Here is a 5,986-nt window from a genome sequence, read left to right on the forward strand (position 1 = left end):
GGTTATAGAAAATGTTTGAATATATTGTATCATAAGATGTAATCACTTAAGACCCTTCCTGATAAATCAAATTTTCAAAGAGTTAAACTACTGGTTCCATTCTGCCTCAACTTTACTCCTTTCTTCTCCTTAGTGGCGTGGGCTACCAGGGATTTATCTAAGTGAACGTGTTTCCTTGGAGTACGGAATGTTTCGGCCACGGCCTCACGTATAACAAAAAGTGCACGTCAAGCGCATGTTTTCATTTCCATTGCAGCTTTCTTTCTGCCTTTAGCTGCAGTGCCGACGTTTGCGAAGTCTGTGAAGTCAATACGAGAATTTTCATTCCGATTTTTTATCACTCTTGACTTCTTAAACCATCAGTATTTTTTTCAATAAGCGCGGTCTGGTGCAGTGTAACTATTTGTTATTGTTTCTTTTTACACATAGTCGCAAGTAATCTTGTTCTATCCTCAAAAACCTACGACAAGGACGTGTAGCCCTTGGGAAATGATAAATTGCATGCATTTTTTCTTGGAACAGCGACAAAAAACAAGGTTGTCCTTCTTTTTCACTATACTGTTTTGCTTACAATGGAGGCGCAGGTGGATTTGAACAATAGCTAGAAATTTTTTTAATTGTTTTTTAAGTGCACAAACTTCATTTCCGGTAATACCACATATGCAGTACTATCAATCATTTCTTTGTCGAACTACAGCAATGTATAAGCTCCTCCTGGCAGTCACCCGTATTGCAAGACCTCGTCAGTGCTCAGAATGCATGCTAGTACCCGTCTCATCAGTGTTTTCTTCTGCATTGTGGGTGAGTAGTGAAATTTTATGCCCAGAAATTAAGCTTGCCAGCCTTGATGCAGTGGAGGCAGGAAGTAAAAGCTTGTAGTAAATATGTTAGCAACACTTACAAGGCTTATCAAGGCTTACTTGCCAGTACTCACGTACGGGGCAGAAACCTGGGGGCTTACGAAAAGGGTTCTACTTAAATTGAGGACGACGCAACGAGCTATGGAAAGACGAATGATGGGTGTAACGTTAAGGAATAAGAAAAGAGCAGCATGGGTGAGGGAACAAACGCGAGTTAATGACATGTTAGTTGAAATCAAGAAAAAGAAATGGGGGGCATGGGCAGGACATGTAATGAGGAGTGAAGATAACCGATGGTCATTAAGGGTTACGGCCTGGATTCCAAGGGAAGGGAAGCGTAGCAGGGGGCGGCATAAGGTTAGGTGGGCTGATGAGACTAAGAAGTTTGCAGGGAGAACATTGCCACAATTAGTACATGACGGGGGTAGTTGGAGAAGTATGGGAGAGGCCTTTGCCCTGCAGTGGGCGTAATGAGGCTGATGATGATGATGATGAGTTACAAGGGTGTTCACGGAAGTCTTGAGAGCACAGAAAGAACACGTATTTCTATATATATATATATATATATATATATATATATATATATATATATATATATATATATATATATATATATTATATAATTCTTCGTAATAAGTGACACTCGGGCCAGCTTTCAAAAGGTACCTGGCGACAACGATGTGGATGAGTTCAGCCGGGGAACCCGCAAAGCCTATATAAACGTCAACATCGTTCTTCAGTGCGCTAAAATGACGCATACCTTCACATACGTGGACATTTTCGGACTTGTACGCGCACCCCGTGCTGAAACATTACGTTGTCTTCATGGATTGGGCGCGCCTTAACGATAATCGCTCTGGATAGCAAAAGTTGGGTTTTGGTTGGGTCTGCATACACAGAATGCCAATTACATGCAGCATGTATGGTTATGGGCACAAGAACAACGAAATGATGTCTCGCGTTTATAGGGTATAGGGTTACTTGAAGGACTGCAATAAGCATACGAAACCTAGTAGGTCTTTCTCTTACCATTTGCTTTTTTTCTCCGTAGCTGGGCCATGCCAAACCGAATCATCCTACGTAAGCACTTCCCGTTGTCAGCGACTGCTACCGCCCGCTGTTGTAAGTATCCGTAATAGAAAACTGCATGCTGAGTGCACGAAATATCCGCATTAAATTGAGTGACCCCGCATAGGTTTCGCAATAAAAATAACTTTTCAAGCATAAAGATAAATAAATAGACACTATGGCTTGTATTCGCAAAATCCACACGTATAAGCTCTTTGGATGGCACTGCACGCTCACTACGCTTGAGAGTGAACGTGACGGCTGCGACGACGGTGGTGAATTCTAGACAACACTTACGTATAAGAGAAGCACTTTAGTCCGAGCCTTGCCCTTACTAAATATATCGGGAAGAGGGGCTCTTCATCCCTTGAGATATCTTAATGTCGCATATTGTAGGCGTTCCAGATCACTGAACGCCTGCGTTCCTCAAGACATTCACGTTTCACATGCATTCACGCAATGTTAATGCATGTAAAAATCGTATGATATGCGTTCGTTCGCTTGCGAAGTAGCGAGATTATCTCGCTTACATATCATTATTACCATAACAATTATTCGAAGACTCCAGGCGCTTTCGGCCGCCGTCACCGAATGGCGTCGTCACTGTGACATTGTGCGTAAAGTCGAAGGGCGATAGCCTCGTCACCGCGCGTCACATGCTGTACGTCCGAGTGAAATTGTGCGAAGGTGAGCCAACGATGGTGGTTCAATCTCGCGCGAGCAAGGCAGGAAAGCGGGGACGAAGCGCGCCGTCTTCTGTCACGCGCAAGGCGCTAGGGGAAAGGGCGTTCTACTCCCTCGGCTGCTGCGCATGGTGCGGCCGCACTGACCATATGTTGAAAGCGATCTGTGATCGGGACAAACTGCGGGGAGTGCTGACAGCTTCGTGTTAACTCTTCCGAGTAACGCCTTGGGCCGCTGGTGTTGCGGCGCGCAGGATCACAATCAGGCGGCTATTTGGACATTTCGCGCATTTTCTTATCTCATATTTATGGGAAAAAAATATTATTTACTGCAAGAATTTCACACTAACACAACTAAATCGTGTTTTTTGGTACGCAGTCGTTACTTTTCTATCGATATTTGCAGCTTCAATTCAGTACTTAAAAAGTTCGTTAACTGATCTCATCTAATTATGATAATTTCATTAAGAAAAATATACTCCTGGTGTGGTCCATCACTGCTTACAGAATACTACTGGCTGTGTCTTTGTGTATTATATATTTTACTATAACGGAACTTCGACAACGATAGCAGGGACACCCTGTATATTGTTCCGCGCGCATCTGACTCCATATCAGGAGTCTACATCCTCATTTCCAAGGTAAACTGGAAAAGTATTCAAGGCAATGTGTAATTTCAAGAGACCTCAAGAGGATATATCACACAATGTCTCTAAACATGCAAGGCTACGGACACCTGGAACATTAGTAAATGCGGAGATAGCACGCCGTCTAAGGAAACCAAACGGCGAGCATCTCGACACAGGTGCTAGGTACTATTCGCTATGTGCTTGAGCGATGCCTAGTCCAGCTGTGCCAACCACTTAATACTTGACGGACGCACGCTAGCCCCGGGTCTTGGAACGAGCGGTACGAGTTGTCAAGCGTGAATATTCGAGCGGAATCGTACCATGTTTACTTTCATTGGCTGCCTAAACGAACGGTCCTGAAGCACACCACTATCGATTGTGCATGCTAATCAATAATAGAAATCGCCGAATAGCGCCCTCGTAATCTGCATCAAAAATCAGAACTTCGAATTTCTTTACCACATCAGTGTGTGCGGAGAGCCAGCGGATCTCTCCTCGCATGGGCCACGATGTAGTTCAAGAGGGGCGAGACGGCCCTCCTTTTGACCGCCTTGGCCGCTTTCCACTTACACTCGTGAAAGAGGCCTGTAGCTCGACAAGATAACAAGCCGAGGAAGCCATTTTAGCCGCAAAGATAAATTGGTGAATAAGTGAATTTGGCGGTCGCTTATGCACAACTGTATCGAGGTGCCAGGAAAGGTGTACTGGACCTGTACTTCTTATATGTGCCATCATATTGGATGAAAAATAGGCGTCTTTTTTTTTTCAGACTTCCGCTTTTACTCCCTGCCGATTTCCATGCATAATAAGATACCTAAGAGCATCTTTCTATATAATTATGCAATCTGAACCTGATGGAACGCCGTGCAGGGTAAGTATGTAAATAATGTTCATCTGCGTTCATAAGGATGTTGAATCACCAATATATGCAGTACACGCATTTTGCAGGAGCGTCTAATGAATTGACGATGCTCGAGAATACATCAGTCTTACTATAAGCCTAACATGTATAGGCTGTAGTCTATTTTAACGAGCCGCACAAAGTGCTAATATCCAAACTGAAAGAGCTGAAGATGCGTTATCGCGTGATTGATTCAGGGGTGCAAGACTAAGATATTTAGCATAGCAATCAACCTAATAGGCCCACTCTCATATAGTGCCAGTCTATTTATTCCATCGGAATGCCGTCACATGCTTCTTCTGGTGTCTTCAGCAAAACGTACATTCTTTTCCAAGTTTCAGGCCTATAATTAAATGGGAGTCAGTGCTGGTTTCCTTTCTTACGTCGTCATTTACCCGAGCTCTATCACATAGCTTATGCAGATGAAATAGCCGAAAGGTCTCTCGTTTGTTTTTTCATATTACTTTTGTAAGTAGTGTTCTTATGTTACATAAATGATCTCCATCAAATCGAAGCGTTTCTCACTTTGTATAGCATGTGAGTCGGTTAAAAGATGGAGCAGGCAGCGTGCACACAGGCAATAATTCCAAGTAACATAAGACATTTCAATTAGTGAGAAGTAGTGGTCAAGACCATAGCTGGACTTCCCGAGTAACTAGGGCAAAATGTTTCGTGTAGCAAAAAGCATAATTTATGGACCCGTCTAATCTCGCAGACCCGCGCTGGTAGCAGGCTATCAAAATTACGACGAAGAAATGTATTGCGTCCACTGATCCTAGATCGACGTAAAATGGTCTCGAGCATTCAGGAAAACAACATTAGAGCTGGTAACGATAACAATGCTTTGGATTTCGGCTACAATGTGTAACAAAAAGCAGTCTATGGGCACTATCTATGCCGGTGTAGACGGCGATCTTCAGGATAACATTTTGTAATCGCTTACGAAAACAAAAAAAAATATTTTTAGAGTTCTTTACAACGATCGTAGGTCACGATAAAACAATTTTTTTTCATTAATACGTGCGTCTTTTACTCCAAAGATCACGTCCGGACGCTGGCTGTATAGAGTTGGAACCAAAACAGCTACGGAGAGGTCATTTAGGAAAATGTCACGTAATTAGGGACTGAATGAAGAACCTTAAAGTAGGCCTCCTTTTATTAGGTATAGATTACTGCGTTGCTGGCAACGATGCACAAGTTGCTGTCTATCTGACAAAAACTTCATCTATAAGGCCACTAAGAAGCAACTTAATTTTAACAGTCATAATTGGGTAAGAGAGGCTATGGGAAACACGGTCAAATGCTTTTCTCATATTGATAAACATGCATAGGACTGTTCATTGTGCTCCAACGCCTCACTTAAATCACCTGAAAAAACCGCCAATGAAGACTGCCTGTCTCGACCTGAAATGAAGCCCTACTGGTATAAAGATATGATGTCATCCGCATTTAAGAATCTCGGCATAGATTATTAAAACAAATGGTTGTCGAGAATTTTGCGGTCAATTATCGTCATTCCACTCAGTTGCACACGCAAACGCTCCGACAAGCTATAACCGTGTTTTAAGAAGAGCACAGAATTAGGTCGGTGGTGGTGGAGAACTACAGCTTTCTCCAAGATAACATTGGGTGAAAATGGAGGAAAATGTACGCTGAAGTGCCTGCGAAGATGACTATGGGTGGGTGAATCGTGGTTTTAAAAAAAAACTTGCAAAGTAAGTGCTCGAAAGCGTTGTATGCCAACAACTGTCTAAACGGGGGATTATCGGATAAGACGTAGGCAGGTGGCGTTCCTGTATTCCCAGAAAAGAAAAGTATCTGGAAATACATTTTAGTGATGAATTG

General features: G+C 42.9%; 1 long non-coding RNA gene across 1 annotated transcript; it reads left to right on the forward strand.

The window, feature by feature from the left end:
- Positions 1–694: 694 nt before the first annotated feature.
- LOC142574319 (uncharacterized) lies at positions 695–4,105 on the forward strand. The gene is made up of 3 exons (XR_012826495.1): positions 695–801; positions 1,912–1,982; positions 4,010–4,105. It is a non-coding gene; the product is annotated as an uncharacterized LOC142574319 (long non-coding RNA).
- Positions 4,106–5,986: the final 1,881 nt, after the last annotated feature.

This window comes from Dermacentor variabilis, chromosome 3 (genome assembly GCF_050947875.1).
Source record: "Dermacentor variabilis isolate Ectoservices chromosome 3, ASM5094787v1, whole genome shotgun sequence".
NCBI classification, from domain to species: domain Eukaryota; kingdom Metazoa; phylum Arthropoda; class Arachnida; order Ixodida; family Ixodidae; genus Dermacentor; species Dermacentor variabilis.